The 18,946-nt window shown below is 39.1% G+C and overlaps 1 protein-coding gene and 1 long non-coding RNA gene across 6 annotated transcripts in view; both read right to left on the bottom strand.

Moving 5' to 3' along the window:
- Positions 1–18,946, bottom strand: part of NAALADL2 (N-acetylated alpha-linked acidic dipeptidase like 2) — a 1,434,969-nt gene that overhangs the window by 888,776 nt on the left and 527,247 nt on the right. The gene's annotated exons all lie outside the window — the stretch shown is intronic.
- On the bottom strand, positions 1,690–18,121 carry LOC309659386. The gene is made up of 2 exons (XR_014262768.1): positions 11,821–18,121; positions 1,690–4,367 (listed from the first exon to the last, which is right to left on the bottom strand). It is a non-coding gene; the product is annotated as an uncharacterized lncRNA (long non-coding RNA).

The raw sequence follows: 18,946 nt of genomic DNA, 5'->3' as shown, positions 1-18,946 counted from the left end.
AGATGGTTTTTCATCTTAAACAGGAAGACAGTGTTTTCCCAGTGGGTCAGCAATTTGAACTTTCTGGGTACACTTCCTAGTCTCCTGCCCACTTGTAGCCAAATATTTATCTCTTGTCCATTCTTCAAAAATGTCACTGACCTCCAAATTACATGAGACTATGCCTAGAGGTGTGTATTTTCTCATCACCAGTGTCTGGAACTTTACGACCCCATTCAATATGCAGAATCAAATTTTTTGTCAGTAAAGAAAAGTTTTCTTCCATTGTTAATTTAATAATTCATTTGTTAAGAATGGCAAAAGGGAGATTGAATCAAGATAGAGAGATGGTAAACACAGACTTGGATATTCCCCTAATAAGCTTTTCAGATTCTCTATTTTCTCCATTAAAAGAAATACTTCTAGCGTTTTCTATTAAAATATTGTTTTTTGAAATCTTACACACTTAACATTTACGACTCCTTCCTTTATGCATTTGAAGGTGCTTCATGACCGAGTTTGGAAATCTATAGTTACAAAGCATTTAGAAGGTTTCCACAATAACAAGAGCAGTTGCCAAAACTGTGCACTTTAAACGCTTCTTTTCATTCCATACACACCGTGACCCTGTGGGGAACCTGTTACTATCTCTTTCTGACTGATGAAGAAATAAAATCAGAGGGATCATGTAACTTGGTGAAGATCACATTGTGAGAATATGGTAGAGCTGAAGTTGGTACATTTAAAGGTGGTTCTCTCCACCACCCAGCGTCCTGTCTCATCATTCAACAGCCTTTCAGTGGGTAGTGCTGGCCAAGCTTACCCATCACTGACACAAAATACATGCACATAAGGACCTTTTTCATATGCCTGCTGCTCAGCTTGACCTTAAAACCCTCATCACAACCCGGAGTTGAGTGCTACCCTCTGCTGGAAATACTCTAACACCATTTTAAAAGCAAACCACTAGATTATAGTGTGAATATCTGGAATCAAAAGCAATCATTCTTACCAGCTGAAGTGAAAAAAAATGGAATTCAATTCAAATTCAGTTTTTGAAATGCAGCGTTTTAGTTATTTAACTTGAATCATCTCAAAAGGTAGCAGATGCTTTTAGACACTCATTTTCTCTCGTTCTCGTACCTAATAAACATTTTTATACATGAAATGCTATTTGCATGCCTGCGCGGGTGGCAGTGCCACGCTCAGACTCATCTCACTGTTGTGTATCACTCAGAATCGCAGCAACTCGATTAGATTTCGATTCTCTGAAATGTATATGTTGCTCTGACAACGGAAAGCTGCTACCCTCGCTAGAGTGTACGTCGTTCTGTCAACTTGTCTTCAGCGTATTAAAAAGAAAAACCACAAAAAATATTATTACTGCTCTTTTTCACTCATATCTTGTTCTCCTACACCATGAAAGAAAATGGCTTCGATTTTTAAAATGTTTATGCCTTTTTCACTATAATATACACAATATTTTGAGAAAAAGTGAAAAATTTTACCCATAAACCATTTAGTTCTTCTTACCCCCTCTTACCTGTGACTCCTAATGAAATTTACAATCAGGAAATACAATGATTTTGCATTTTCTTTTTAAGAGGTCACTCATCTATTGGGTAGATTCTGTTTCAGGTTACTATACAAAAGTAACCACTTTGGCCTTTTTGCATCTGAGTAGTCCACTCCATGGTGCTGTTTAGTTAATTTAGTTATTGTCTTTTTTTTTTTTTTTTTGCTACTTTTCTATTACTTGAGCTTTTGTCTTTCTACAAAGCAGATTTTTATAACCATACATGGACAGTCGTCATAGAGTACTTGATGAGTCAGAATTTTAATACAGATTGGTCCAGTTTAACAGTATTTCATTATATAAATATATGTATACACTTATTATTTATAAATGTAATTATAAAAATTAGATCTATGTATCTTATAGAGTAGTGTGTGGTTTACAAAAGTCTTTAACTTCATTAGGTTATGTGACAGAGAGAGCTGGTATTATTATCCTCATGTTTGTATAGGGAAAGAAAGAGAAGACTGTAGTAGTTTATGAGTATCACCCAAGGTGGTGGAAGCAAGTGTTTTCTGACATTAAACAATCTTTCCACTGCTGTCTCAGAGTCCCACAGAATTTTATAGTCTCTAAGCTTTATGTTACCTTTACAACGTAAACCTCACATACCTAACATTTTATTACCAACCCCTGTCAATGAACTGGCTAAAAGAAATTATATGTACAAGAAATAGAAAGGGATATGGAACCCAAACAAACATCTAAGAAACCTGAGTCATGTTCTTCAATAAAGTTGTAATATCAGAAAGTGCCATATTCTGTCCAGAGTAGCTTCATCTCCTGTTAGATCACATTCCTTATCTTGCATTCTAACAAGAAACTTTTCATTTTTATCACTGATGTCAAGAAATAGACACATTTGTTATAAACTTATTTTAGCGTATGATGACTAGTATGTCATTCAGCATCTCCACATGATAAAGTCTAAAGTATTTCTAGAATTTCATGCCAGAAAATACGAAGAAATTGGTGAGCTTTTTGCTCTCTGATAATAAAAGCTCTATAGGCAATGCTGTTTCTTCTTTTCCTGTCAGGGCCCACAGGAAGCTCCAAATCAGATAAGTTTCTCCATCACAAAAATGATATTAAGTTTATGATAGACATACTTTCTTCTTTTTCCATTAGTTGCTTATCTCTTATTGGATGAATGCTATTTATATAAAGACACCCCAAATAATTTTCAGAAACAATGAGGTATGCATTTAAATCTGAGTAGTTATAATCAAGGGAAGTCTAATATACTTGAAATTTTTATTTCTTATGTTTTGTATACACATTATTTACTCAATACATACAACTTCATGAGTTGAGTGCTGATTTGGAATGCTTCTTAAAGTTGGAAAACTTTAACATTTGCATTTAATAATACAATTTGTAATAATTAATTTGTAATTAATGATTTACAAAAAATAAAAATATTTAATACAGATATTCAGTATTTGTATTCTATATCTCCCTAGTGTCCAGATTGGTATCTTGTACGTGGAAAGAATTCAAAACAATAGCCTGCTGATTATTTTATTGTTCTCTTTACAAGATCATTTATAAGCTGGTAGTAAAATATTCTCTACTTGTTTCTAAACAGGAGCAAGTTTATCATATTATTGTTAGCCTTCTTAAATGCTTCAACTTACAAAGATCATAGAGGTTTTTTTTCTAAAGAGTTAAATGTTATTTATTTAGGTCTGAAAAATATTGACAGGACAAAACATCATATTGGAAAATTTTCAGATAAAAAAGTGGCTTAAGTCCAAAGATCTAACCATCAACCAACCAACAAAAACAAAAACAAAAGAAAAAAGTCTCACAAACCTCCTATCAGTCCAAACAACCAACTCTAGGTAATTTGAGGTCTGCTATGGTCTGAATGCTTGTGTACCCCCCAAAATTCGGATGTTGAAATCCTAGTGACCAATGTGATGGTGTGGTCTTTGGGAGGTGATTAGATCATAAAGTGGAGCCCTCACCAATGGGATTAATGCTCTCATAAAAGAGATCCCATAGAGCTCCCTAGTCCCTTCCACCAAGTGAGTATACAAGAAGTCTGCAGACTGGAAGAGGGCTCTCTATTGACCATGCTGGCACCCTGATTTCAGACTTCCAGCCTCCAGAACTGTGAGAAATAAATTCTGCTGTTTCTAAGCTACCTACACTGTGGTATTCTGTTACAGCAGTCTGAAGGAACTAAGACAAGGTCCTTAAAAGATATAAATCTGAGAGCTCTCCTAGAGCAGATATAGAGTCACACTCATCTTTTTATCCCCAGGGTCTAGTAGACTTGTACCCAAGGTAGGCACCCCACAAATTCTGAATGGATCATTTAAGATGATGCTAGTGGAATATGTGCTTTGAGCTGCTTTTGCCTAGTAAGACTGATTTCTGCTGACCCACCAATATATTCCCAGGCAATCTCCCTTGGCCAAAGCATGCCTTTGGGAGTTGGCAGGCTAGGACTTGGCGTTTAGTCTCTGGCCAGAAACAGAATGAAAAGTAACTGAACGGCAAAGGGTATTAATCTCTTGACCCTGGACTTATTAACTCTATGCTTTAACTAACTGAGTTAACCAGCCATGGTTATAGGGAGCAGCAACGTTCGTAACCTCTAATTACACCATTCTTTCTAACTGTCCAAATGTTATGGACTTGGATGAGAGGCACATTTGAAAAGACATTAATGGCATAGCATATGTTACATTGTAGTTTTGTTATCTGAGCCAAAATTAGAACCCATTTTTCAGATAATTATCCAATGCTCTATTCTCTGAAATCAAGTAGTCTATTAAGGTCCTTAAAATTTCTCTATCAGAACCTATAGCCCCGGAGTCCTCGGGAAGATGGCGGAAGCATAAGACGCGGAGATCACCTTCCTTCCCACAGATACAGTAGAAATACATCTACACATGGAACTGCTCCTACAGAACACCCACTGAACGCTGGCAGAAAACGTCCGACCTCCAAAAAGGCAAGAAACTCCCCCCGTACTTGGGTAGGGCAAAAGAAAAAAGAAATAACAGAGACAAAAGAATAGGGACGGCACCTGCACTAGTGGGAGGGAGCCGTGAAGGAGGAAAGATTTCCACGCACTAGGAAGCCCCTTCGCGGGCGGAGACTGCGGGTGGCAGAGGGGGGAAGCTTCGGAGCCACGGAGGAGAGCGCAGCCACAGGGGTGCGGAGGGCAAAGCGGAGAGGTTCCCGCACAGAGGCTCGGCGCCCAGCAGCACTCTCCAGCCCGAGAGGCTTGTCTGCTCACCCGCCGGGGCGGGCGGGGCTGGGAGCTGAGGCTCGGGCTTCGGTCGGATCGCAGGGAGAGGACTGGGGTTGGCGGCGTGAACACAGCCTGAAGGGGTTAGCGCACCACAGCTAGCCAAGAGGGAGTCCGGGAAAAAGTCTGCAGCTGCCGAAGAGGCAAGAGACTTTTTCTTCCCTCTTTGTTTCCTGGTGCGCGAGGAGAGGGGATTCAGAGCGCTGCCTAAACGAACTTCAGAGACGGGCGCGAGCCGCAGCTACCAACGCGGATCCCACAGCAACAGGGGCGCAGAGGGAAAAACGGAGAGATTCCCGCACAGAGGCTCGGCGCCGAGCAGCACTCTCCAGCCCGAGAGGCTTGTCTGCTCCCCCGCCGGGGCGGGCGGGGCTGGGAGCTGAGGCTCGGGTTTCGGTTTCGGTTGGATCGCAGGGAGAGGACTGGGGCTGGCGGCGTGAACACAGCCTGAAGGGGTTAGCGCACCACAGCTGGCTGGTAGGGAGTCCGGGAAAAAGTCTGCAGCTGCCGAAGAGGCAAGAGACTTTTTCTTGCCTCTTTGTTTCGCGGCGCGCAAGGAGAGGGGATTCAGAGTGCCGCCTAAACGAACTCCAGAGAAAGGCGTGAGCCGCGGCGATCAGCACGGACCCCAGAGACGGGCGTGAGACGCTGGGGCTGCTGCTGCCGCCTCCAAAAAGCCTGTGTGTGAGCACAAGTCACTCTCCACATCGCCCCTCCCGGGAGCCTGTGCAGCCCGCCACTGCCAGGGTCCCGTGATCCGGGGACAAGTTCCCCGGGAGAACGCACTGCCCGCCTCAGGCTGGTGCAACGTCACGCCGGCCTCGGCTGCCGCAGGCTCACCCCGCCTCCTCTGTACACCTTCCTCCCCGCGGCCTGAGTGAGCCAGAGCCCCCAAAGCAGCTGCTCCTTTAACCCCGTCCTGTCTGTGCGGGGAATAGACGCCCTCAGGCGACCTACACGCAGAGGCGGGTCCAAATCCAAAGCTGAACCCCAGGAACTGTGCGAACAGGGAAGATAAGGGGAAATCTCTCCCAGCAACCTTAGAAGCAGCGGATTAAAACTCCACAAACAACTTGATGTGCCTGCATCTGGTGAATACCTGAATAGACAACGAATCATCCCAAATTCAGGAGGTGGACTTTGGGAGCAGGATATATTAATTTTTCCCCTTTTCCTTTATTTGTGAGTGTATATGTATATGCGTCTGGGTGCGATTTTGTCTGTATAGCTTTGCTTTACAATAGCTTTATTTTACTTCACTATATTATAGCCTCTTTCTTTCTTTCTTTCTTTCTTTCTATTTTTTCTCCCTTTTACTCTGAGCCGTGTGGACGAAAGGCTCTTGGTGCTCCAGCCAGGCATCAGGGCCGTGCCTCTGAGGTGGGAGAGCCAACTTCAGGACACTGGTCCACAAGAGACCTCCCAGCTTCACGTAATACCAAACGGCAAAAATCTCTCAGAGATCTCCATCTCAACATCAAGACCCAGCTTCACTCAACGACCAACAAGCTACAGTGCTGGACACCATATGCCAAACAACTAGCAAGACAGGAACACAGCCCCATCCATTAGCAGAGAGGCTGCCTAAAATCATAATAAGGCCACAGACACCCCAAAATACACCACCAGACGTGGACGTGCCCACCAGAAAGACAAGAGCCAACCTCATCCACCAGAGCTCAGGCACTAGTTCCCTCCACCAGGAAGCCTACACAACCCACTGAACCAACCTTAGCCACTGGGGACAGATACCAAAAACAACAGGAACTACGAACCTGCAGCCTGTGAAAAGGAGACCCCAAACACAGTAAGATAAGCAAAATGAGACGACAGAAAAACACACAGCAGATGAAGGAGCAGGGTCAGAACATACCAGACTTAACAAATGAAGAGGAAATAGGTAGTCTACCTGAAAAAGAATTCAGAATAATGATAGTAAGGATGATCCAAAATCTTGGAAATAGAATAGACAAAATGCAAGAAACATTTAACAAGGACGTAGAAGAACTAAAGAGGAACCAAGCAATGATGAAAACCACAATAAATGAAATTAAAAATACTCTAGATGGGATCAATAGCAGAATAACTGAGGCAGAAGAAAGGATAAGTGACCTGGAAGATAAAATGGTGGAAATAACTACTGCAGAGCAGGATAAAGAAAAAAGAATGAAAAGAACTGAGGACAGTCTCAGAGACCTCTGGGACAACATTAAACGCGCCAACATTCGAATTATAGGGGTCCCAGAAGAAGAAGAGAAAAAGAAAGGGACTGAGAAGATATTTGAAGAGATTATAGTTGAAAACTTCCCTAATATGGGAAAGGAAATAGTTAATCAAGTCCTGGAAGCACAGAGAGTCCCATACAGGATAAACCCAAGGAGAAACACACCAAGACACATATTAATCAAACTGTCAAAAATTAAATATAAGGAAAACATATTAAAGGCAGCAAGGGAAAAAAAACAAATAACACACAAGGGAATCCCCATAAGGTTAACATCTGATCTTTCAGCAGAAACTCTGCAAGCCAGAAGGGAGTGGCAGGATATACTTAAAGTGATGAAGGAGAAAAACCTGCAACCAAGATTACACTACCCAGCAAGGATCTCATTCAGATTCGATGGAGAAATTAAAACCTTTACAGACAAGCAAAAGCTGAGAGAGTTCAGCACCACCAAACCAGCTTTACAACAAATGCTAAAGGAACTTCTCTAGGCAAGAAACACAAGAGAAGGAAAACACCTACAATAACAAACCCAAAACATTTAAGAAAATGGGAATAGAAACATACATATCGATAATTACCTTGAATGTAAATGGATTAAATGCTCCCACCAAAAGACACAGGCTGGCTGAATGGATACAAAAACAAGACCCATATATATGCTGTCTACAAGAGACCCACTTCAGACCTAGAGACACATATAGACTGAAAGTGAGGGGATGGAAAAAGATATTCCATGCAAATGGAAATCAAAAGAAAGCTGGAGTAGCAATTCTCATATCAGACAAAATAGACTTTAAAATAAAGACTATTACAAGAGACAAAGAAGGACACTATATAATGATCAATACAAGAGGAAGGTATAACAATTGTAAATATTTATGCACCCAACATAGGAGCACCGCAATACATAAGGCAAATACTAACAGCCATAAAAGGGGAAATCGACAGCAACACAATCATAGTAGGGGACTTTAACACCCCACTCTCACCAATGGACAGATCATCCAAAATGAAAATAAATAAGGAAACACAAGCTTTAAATGATACATTAAACAAGATTGACTTAATTGATATTTATAGGACATTCCATCCAAAAACAACAGAATACACATTTTTCTCAAGTGCTCATGGAACATTCTCCAGGATAGATCATATCTTGGGTCACAAATCAAGCCTTGGTAAATTTAAGAAAATTGAAATCGTATCAAGTATCTTTTCCGACCACAACGCTATGAGACTAGATATCAATTACAGGAAAAGACCTGTAAAAAATACAAACACATGGAGGCTACACAATACATTACTTAATAACGAAGTGATCACTGAAGAAATCAAAGGGGAAATCAAAAAATACCTAGAAACAAATGACAATGGAGATACGACGACCCAAAACCTATGGGACGCAGCAAAAGCAGTGCTAAGAGGGAAGTTTATAGCAATACAAGCCTACCTCAAGAAACAGGAAACATCTCGAATAAACAACCTAACCTTGCACCTAAAGCAATTAGAGAAAGAAGAACAAAAAAACCCCAAAGCCAGCAGAAGGAAAGAAATTATAAAGATCAGGTCAGAAATAAATGAAAAAGAAATGAAGGAAACAATAGCAAAAATCAATGAAACTAAAAGCTGGTTCTTTGAGAAGATAAACAAAATTGATAAACCATTAGCCAGACTCATCAAGAGAAAAAGGGAGAAGACTCAGATCAATAGAATTAGAAATGAAAAAGGAGAAGTAACCACTGACACTGCAGAAATACAAAAGATCATGAGAGATTACTACAAGCAACTCTATGCCAATAAAATGGACAACCTGGAAGAAATGGACAGATTCTTAGAAAGGCACAAACTGCCGAGACTGAACCAGGAAGAAATAGAAAATATGAACAGACCAATCACAAGCACTGAAATTGAAACTGTGATTAAAAACCTTCCAACAAACAAAAGCCCAGGACCAGATGGCTTCACAGGTGAATTCTATCAAACATTTAGAGAAGAGCTAACACCTATCCTTCTCAAACTCTTCCAAAATATTGCAGAGGGAGGAACACTCCCAAACTCATTCTACGAGGCCACCATCACCCTGATACCAAAACCAGACAAAGATGTCACAAAGAAAGAAAACTACAGGCCAATATCACTGATGAACATAGATGCAAAAATCCTCAACAAAATACTAGCAAACAGAATCCAACAGCACATTAAAAGGATCATACACCATGATCAAGTGGGGTTTATCCCAGGAATGCAAGGATTCTTCAATATACGCAAATCAATCAATGTGATACATCATATTAACAAACTGAAGGAGAAAAACCATATGATCATCTCAATAGATGCAGAGAAAGCTTTCGACAAAATTCAACACCCATTTATGATAAAAGCCCTGCAGAAAGTAGGCATAGAGAGAACTTTCCTCAACATAATAAAGGCCATATATGACAAACCCACAGCCAACATTGTCCTCAATGGTGAAAAACTGAAACCATTTCCACTAAGATCAGGAACAAGACAAGGTTGCCCACTCTCACCACTATTATTCAACATAGTTTTGGAAGTGTTAGCCACAGCAATCAGAGAAGACAAAGAAATAAAAGGAATCCAAATCGGAAAAGAAGAAGTAAAGCTGTCACTATTTGCAGATGACATGATACTATACATAGAGAATCCTAAAGATGCTACCAGAAAACTCCTAGAGCTAATCAATGAATTTGGTAAAGTAGCAGGATACAAAATTAATGCACAGAAATCTCTTGCATTTCTATACACTAATGACGAAAAATCTGAAAGTGAAATTAAGAAAACACTCCCATTTACCATTGCAACAAAAAGAATAAAATATCTAGGAATAAACCTACCTAAGGAGACAAAAGACCTGTATGCAGAAAATTATAAGACACTGATGAAAGAAATTAAAGATGATACAAATAGATGGAGAGATATACCATGTTCCTGGATTGGAAGAATCAACATTGTGAAAATGACTCTACTACCCAAAGCAATCTACAGATTCAATGCAATCCCTATCAAACTACCACTGGCATTTTTCACAGAACTAGAACAAAAAATTTCACAATTTGTATGGAAACACAAAAGACCCCGAATAGCCAAAGCAATCTTGAGAACGAAAAATGGAGCTGGGGGAATCAGGCTCCCTGACTTCAGACTATATTACAAAGCTTCAGTAATCAAGACAGTTTGGTACTGGCACAAAAACAGAAATATAGATCAATGGAACAGGATAGAAAGCCCAGAGATAAACCCACACACATATGGGCACCTTATTTTTGATAAAGGAGGCAAGCATATACAGTGGAGAAAAGACAGCCTCTTCAATAAGTGGTGCTGGGAAAATTGGACAGGTACATGTAAAAGTATGAAAATAGAACACTCCCTGACACCATGCACAAAAATAAACTCAAAATGGATTAAAGACCTAAGTGTAAGGGCAGACACTATCAAACTCTTAGAGGAAAACATAGGCAGAACACTCTATGACATACATCACAGCAAGATTCTTTTTGACCCAGCTCCCAGAGAAATGGAAATAAGAACACAAATAAACAAATGGGACCTAATGAAACTTAAAAGCTTTTGCACAGCAAAGGAAACCATAAACAAGACCAAAAGACAACCATCAGAATGGGAGAAAATATTTGCAAATGAAGCAACTGACAAAGGATTAATCTCCAAGATTTACAAGCAGCTCATGCAGCTCAATAACAAAAAAACGAACAACCCAATCCAAAAATGGGCCGAAGACCTAAATAGACATTTCTCCAAAGAAGATATACAGATGGCCTACAGACACATGAAAGAATGCTCAACATCATTAATCATTAGAGAAATGCAAATCAAAACTACAATGAGATATCATCTCACACCGGTCAGAATGGCCATCATCAAAAAATCTAGAAACAATAAATGCTGGAGAGGGTGTGGAGGAAAGGGAACACTCTTGCACTGTTGGTGGGAATGTAAATTGATACAGCCACTATGGAGAACAGTATGGAGGTTCCTTAAAAAACTACAAATAGAACTACCATACGACCCAGCAATCCCACTACTGGGCATATACCCTGAGAAAACCATAGGTCAAAAAGAGTCATGTACCAAAATGTTCATTGCAGCTCTATTTACAATAGCCAGGACATGGAAGCAATCTAAATGTCCATCGACAGATGAATGGATAAAGAAGATGTGGCACATATATACAATGGAATATTACTCAGCCATAAAAAGAAATGAAATGGAGGTATTTGTAATGAGGTGGATGGAGTTAGAGTCTGTCATACAGAGTGAAGTAAGTCAGAAAGAGAAAAACAAATACAGTATGCTAACACATATATACGGAATCTAAGGGGGAAAAAAAAAAAAAAAAAAAAAAAAAAAAAAAGGCCATGAAGAACCTAGTGGCAAGACGGGAATAAAGACACAGACCTACTAGAGAATGGACTTGAGGATATGGGGAGGGGGTGGGGTGAGATGTGACAGGGTAAGAGAGTGTCATGGACATATATACACTACCAAATGTAAAATAGATAACTAGTGGGAAGCAGCCGCATAGCACAGGGAGATCAGCTCGGTGCTTTGTGACCATCTAGAGGGATGGGATGGGGAGGGTGGGAGGGAGGGAGATGCAAGAGGGAAGAGAAATGGGAACATATTGTATATGTATAACTGATTCACTTTGTTATAAAGCAGAAGCTAACACACCATTGTAAGGCAATTATACTTCAATAAAGATGTTAAAAAAAAAAAAAAAAAAAAAAAAACCTATAGCCCCCCAAATCCAGAAGCATTCTATTAATAGTTACAAGGTATTTATTAGTATTCTTATAATATCCAAGTTATTCAAATGCAACACTTATTTTGCAGTCTATGGATTTTACTGCATTGAATCTATCCATTAGAAAACAATGATCAAATACCTGTGAGCAAGGTTCCACATACCACCACATACTTCCACATACCACCTGAGATACAAATTATGACAAATATCAATAGTTGTTGCTTTCAAGGAATTTACAACCTAATCTAAAAAATGAGGTGTACCTACAGAAATATAAGTACTTCCCCCTCCCCCAAACACACCTATTAAAGAGCAACGCAACATGCAAGAAGGCACAGAAGGCCGTTTTGCAGGCAAGAAGGGCTGAATTCTGAGGATTGCAAATGAAAATAAGATTACATGGAAAAGACTTGGCAGTTTTATTTGTCTACCAGTTCAATATGAAACACTTGAGGGGCAAGACTGAGACCACTGAATTCTTTATTATAGCACTCACATTGATTTTTAATGATTCCTACTATAGTGTCGTCCCTAATACCTTGTGAGCTAGTTGAGGGTCAGAGCTGGAGCCTTTTTTATCTTTGTGTACCCAAGACATAGCATAGTACTGTGTATTTTGTTAGTTCAACAAAATTTGTTCATTTGAGTATTTATTGAACATGAATACTTTGCACCAGCCACTGGGAATACAGGGTTTAACTAAAGAGACATGGTCCCTGCTTAATGAGTTTACAGTCCTGTGAAGGAAAAAAAGAATGGATGAAGGAATAAATGAATGTACTGGGCATGTCCAATGAACAGCAACTGCTTCCCAACTCTTTCTTCTTTTGATCATAAATTTCTTTCACTTGCTGGAGATTCTGATACATCATCTTCCCACCGATTTTTAAGAAAATGCAGGAAAGTTTGTCTCCTGCTCTTCTGTTTTATCCTACCAACAAAGAAAATTCTGCCAAGTTTTATGTTCTATAGTCAGTATTTTGAAAATGATAGTGTTTTTCCCCCCAAAGACAAAATGTATTATAATACTGAATATGTTTTTGCAAACCGCATTGCCCACAGGTGCTAATATCTTTGCTGCTGGCCAGGCAGTCCTGGCCAGGAGCCCCAGAGGCAGAGGCCATGTGGAGAGAGTGAGAATGAGAAACAAGGGAAGAGAAACCAGGGCCCACTCTAATGGATTATAAATGCAGGTAGTTTGGTTATTCACCCTAAGGGCTGAAAAATCTTTGGAGGTCTGTGAACTGGGAAGTGGCAGCATCAGAGTGATATTTTTGAGATAATAATCCAGCAGTTACACATACAGTCTATGTTGTTACAGATTAACTTAAACCAAAGAAGGCCAGTTAGGACACTACTGCAATTGTTCAGGAACAAACTTTCAATTGCCTAAACAATGATGGTTCCAGTACTAGAAATATACTGAGGGGTTTAGCCTGGGGCTGGGTAGAATGGTAGTGCCACAAAGGAAATCAGGTCCATCAGGAAAAGGAACCAATTTGGAATTAGGAGAGAATAAGTGAATCTAGAGAATGACTTATTTTTAAGTGTGATTAAATGCATTACATGGAGTTCTATGATTAAAGCACTGAAGATAGATCAGTTTGAAATTCACAGACGTAAAGATTAAGCATTCTTTTCGTGTTAAGAAAATTCTTCACAAATCTTATTATAAACAGTAACATTAGTGTTGAACAACTGAGAAGTAACTTCTGGCTTTTCCTTGAAATTAGCAAGAGCCAAGACCTACCAATCCTTCATATATTATACAGTAATCTAAATCAGAACTTTGGAAATTTGGTAAGATTAGTGCCGGGCCCTATGGCAGAACGAGGTTCCTGAATGCTAAGTACTGTGCATGCCCCAATAGAGTATATGAATTTCCAACATTCATTCATTCATCCATTCACTCATCTATGTGAACTGACTGCTTATTATGTATAATATACTGTGATGGACTCTGGGATTCAGTCAAGAAACAGGAGAGATCTGGTCCCTGCTCTCGTGGAGGTCACATATTTCCTGGACTGAAAAACAAGCTCCTTTGTTTTTCCCAATGGTGTACCCTTAAAGGTTCTCCCTACAGATGTCTCAGGCTGACACTGAGGAAGTTATCAGGCATGTAAATTTTGGAGACGACTAATAAAAGCCACATAACAAACATTATAAATATACTGAGTAATACTTGATGCTGCAGAATGGACTCTACCTCCTTCCATCTATAGATTCAGGGACCCCAGATTAATGTCATTTTTAAGTAGGATGTAGTTATGCTCTGCAACTGTTTCCATAGTTCCACAGGGGAAACGGAAGGGGAGAAGGAGCTGAAAATAAGTGAAGTGAAATTAGATCATTGATAAGCTCATAACTTAAGATCATACCATTTGGCCAGTTTTCTAATGGCTCTAACTTAATGATTCAATTAGTTTCCTGGGAACAAGAATGAGTGCATGTTCAATGTTCTGTGTCATATTAGTGATGAGAATCTGCCAAAGCCATGTCTAGCTGAAGCTTATGAGCAATGAAACCAAAAAATACTTTGTATTGTTGTAGTTCCACTATGAGTAGATAGATGAATACACAGTGGTTGACAATAAGTAAAAATGAGTACACAGAATTGTTTCCTCAATTATTTTCCTAGTGGATCATAATTGTCTTAGTCATTCATTTGACACACTGAACATCTACCACATGCAAGGCAAATGCTGTGCTCAGTACTATAAATGGAAAAAAGATGGCCTGTGGGAAGTTTTACATCAACACCCTGAGAGGCAACCTGATGCAGTTCAATAAATAGCAGTGTAGGCCACATAATTTATGTGAATATTAAAGATATAAATCACAATAGCAGAAGTGATGTAATATTATGCCATACAGTAATCATCTGCAATGATGGAGATTATGTTGGTTCCTTAGTTAAACTATGATATTTCACAAAATATAAAAGGAAATCAGGAGATTGCCTCCTTCCAGAAGATGAATAGGCAGAAAATTTTAAATGCTTTGGTGTGAACGCTTGTCAAAAGAGATGAACCTCCATGAAGATTCCTAAGTTTCAGTGGCCCACCTTTATGCAGCCATTTTCCTATGTAAGGCTAACTATACCAATGGGTATAAAACACTGGTACCTTGTCTGTAATGCTCTGTAAATTTGTCATGTTCTTTTGGAGTGTCCTGGCTCTTAAATGTGAGGAATTAGCTCTCTCATATACAGAGAAGTCCACGCAGAAGTGTGACACCTTTCACTTTTTATAAATTGAATGCTATGAAATATATGGTAGCAAAAATGTACCCCAGTTGATAAATTACTTTCATAGTCATTAAGGTATGTGTGTACTTAATGAGCTGGGGGTAACCAGAATGAAGTTCACTTAATTCTCCATTTTCAATAGGTCATCAACCAATAAGTACTTTACATCTGTTTATGAACATCCTGTTATATTTCCCGTGTCTGAAAACAGGAAGAAAGTACTTCAGCCATTTATAAACATTTCTAGTGTAATTCAAAAATTAAGAACTTAAACCTCTGGACAGATACAGTAATAAAATTCCTCGGCCACATGCTATTACTTTTTGTATTTCACTCATGAAAAGTGGCCTGGCACCTGTCAGTGTGACTGCTTGTAGAGGTATCTGAAAAAGCCTAGTAAAATTACAAATATACAAACCTTTGTAAAGGCATGCCTGGTTCACCTTGTGTGTGTATTTGATGGATGCTTTATATACTAATTTTGACAGTGATGTAAGAGCCGTGAACATGGAGGAGTCCTCCCTGTACATCTTTACTGCAAATGGAAATACTGCTACTAGAAGACAAGCTTGAGTCAGTATTTAGAATGATTGATAATTTTGAATATAAACATGGAGACCTCTTACCCAGAAGGTGGCATGACTGCGCTGGATGCTGATATCATTTTTGACAGGTTTTATGAGACCCTAAACAAGTGAGGGATGGTGTTGCAGGACCACCTTTCATATACTTGCCACTCTGATTTCCTACAGTAATGAACTTCAGCAGTTCTGCTTGGTAGCCAAGGCCATGAAACCTAAGGAATGCACATATGTCTCAAAAACCACCCAGGGAAGACAGAAGGGGCTGGCTAATATGCTAACCTGATTTTTCTTTTCTTTATTCTGAAGCACAGAAGAGAATAGAAAACTGCTTTAGTGCCAAAAAATAGCAGTTGGAAATATTATTTAGTGATAATTGGACATTACCCAAGGTGGGAAAAAAAAAGAACGTTAAAAGATAAAATTATTCTGGGAAGAGACTGTTGTATTTCTGTTCTTAGTTTGAGTCTTGTTTCAGGGCTTGGAAATCATCTTATTTAGGTGAGAGTATTTTCAGGAAAACATATAATACCAATCATATAAAAATAGGCCTGCTAACTCCTGAGAACTTTGGGGGATAAACTAGGACACACTGTCAACAAAATAAGGTTCCAGGAAGGAGGCTTCCTTGTATGCAAACAAGTGCATGACCTTCCCCTCTTCCTGCTGACATCCACGCTGTGCCAGAATTGGTTGGACAGATTCAAATCCCTGGTCTGCCACTTAGTGAGTAACCTTGGGCAAGTTACCTGCATCCACCTTGCAGGATGGTTTTGAGAATTAGCAACAGAATACATTAACTATTTAGTGTGATGCTCACAATGAAACAGTTACTAAGTGGCTGGCTATTTTACTTAGTTCAATCCCACCAAGTCACAAATCAGTTCCATAGGATATAGGGTGTAAGTTATGTTTCTATGTAAATTAAGGTAAGTTATTCAAAATCATTAAGTTTTTATTCCTGCCATATCCATTCTATGGGCTAAGTGGTTATGATTCTCCAACTAGAAGACTCTGTGCAAGAAACATAACTGCCTTATGATTCATATGACCATTCATACAAAATAGCTATTTGACTTTTCCATATCAAAGGTAGCATTTAATTATTGAAAAACAAAAGTCTAATGACACTAAAAAAAATCTACTTTAATGAAAGTTAATTTCTATATATTTTTTTAAAAAATAAGCACATTTCAGGAAGACAAAAGGAAACCTCAGCGATAACCACTTTTAATGATATCTTAGAAACCACTGTTAGTATTGTGGGCTTAATCCACATAGACTCTCATACAAAACTAGAATCTTAGTGCATATAGTTTTGTAACTTGATTTTTGTTCCACTTAGCAATATACCTTTCCTGGCCAAAAGATATCTTTCTGTCACATTGTTTTAATAGGCCACAGAATATTCTACTATACAGATACACCATGTTCTATTATTAAAGTCCTTATATTGTTAGATATATAAATAATTTATCCAAGAATGAATGTTCTATGAAGATGAGATCAATGCTTGTTTTATCCACTAGTGTATGTCTAGCTTTCTAGCACCATGCCTACCATAAAGAAGCAGTTATTGTTGGTTCATGTTTTTAAAAAGCTTTGCAATTCTATTCATTCAGAAAGTAGTCATATAATACTACCACAGGCCTAAAATCATGCTAGAGTCTGGAAGAGCAATGAACAATAATAAGTATACAGAATATTTACTAAAATGTTATAGATATTTATGATCTGCTCTTATAAAATTGAATATTTTTACCCTAATAGACAATTAGCAAGCTCTTACTATTAATATACCCCAGACCCTATATTAGGCATTGGGGATAAAGGAGTCAACAAAAGCTGTCCTTCTCTAGTGGGGAGACAGGTATTAAACAAAGAATTCTAAATGAGATTGGTGACTTTAAAACAAGAGCAAGGAGTACATATATACAGGGAGCTTACTGAGCCGAAAAAAAGCAAGCTCAAGAAGCGTTCCCTAAGAACGCAAATTTTAGGCTGAGGTTTCAAGAATGAGTCGAAGTTGTCTAGGTAAAGATGGTAGGTATGAATAATCCAGGCAGTGGGGAAAATGGCTACAGTGATGAAGACTTAAGAGACTAGTCAACAACGAAGGAACAGAAGACAACCTAGGATGACTGAAGCATAGGGAACACAACGAAGAGTGGTAGAACGTGAAGATGGGAGGTAAGAAGCTCCCACAGGACTTTGTAAGACACGTCTAATATCTCAGACATCATCTTTACGATACTAAAAATCAATAAAGGGTGAAGATACATTGCAAGGTGCAAGAGTAGAGAAGCAGGCAACTAATTACGAGGATGCTATTACAGTGGCCTAGGTGAAAAATGTCATCAATAGAGACAGAAAGAAGTAGAAAGACCCCCGAGATACTTATATGGTAGAATTGAGAGTTCTGGTTATGGGTGGTCCATTTCACCTTGTGGCTTGCTTTAACATATGAAAATTGATTTTTTATTAAAGTTGTGCTATAAGAGGGTTTGTTTCATTTTTGTATACTTGGATGTGGTGGAAACTGGTTTCCCCATATCCATTTACCTCTCCTTTATTACTATTAGGACCCCTGATTTTCAGCTAGGCACACAGCCACTGGGAAAAAAGGCCTACCAGCCTACCTAGCAGCAAACTGTGGCCATGTGACTAACATCTGGCTTATAGGATAGGAATAGAAGTGTAATGTGTGGCTTCTGAGAAGTATTAGTAAAGGGAGGGGGTGTGACCGGTGTGACCCTCACCTGCTTTCTTCCAACTGACAAATGTGCGTGTAGTGGCTGAAGCTCAATCAATGATCTTGACCTAGAATCATAGCCATGTGAGACATGCCACGGCACAAGACAGAGCATCATCACACCAACGCCTGTCTTCCTGCCTACCTCTGAACTTCAGTAAGTAAAATTTCTATTCTGGTGAATTTATTGTTATTTGGTTTCCTGTCCTATGCAGTAGTACCTAGTCCTAAATGTTACTGACATTGGGTGGGGGTGGGAGAGAGCTATTAATTTTATAATCATCATTTATGGCTAAATTTCCTGAAATGGGAGCTATATGTTTATATCTTTTGTGGTTTCCAATATAAATTCAATGAGCTTCTTTAATTGACTATAAGGGGATTTTGTGGACAAATTAGAGTCACTGTTTTAACTTCTAGGGGCTGTCATAACAAATAAGCACAAATTGGGTGTCTTAAAATGGAATTTATTCTCTCATACTTCTGGAGGCAAGAAATCTGAATATCAAGGTGTTGGCGGGGTTGTT

Source organism: Balaenoptera physalus (assembly GCF_965194825.1).
Source record: "Balaenoptera physalus genome assembly, chromosome: 4".
Taxonomy (NCBI): domain Eukaryota; kingdom Metazoa; phylum Chordata; class Mammalia; order Artiodactyla; family Balaenopteridae; genus Balaenoptera; species Balaenoptera physalus.
The sequence above is the reverse complement of the archived record's forward strand: the minus strand, read 5'-3'. Positions and strand labels throughout refer to the sequence as shown.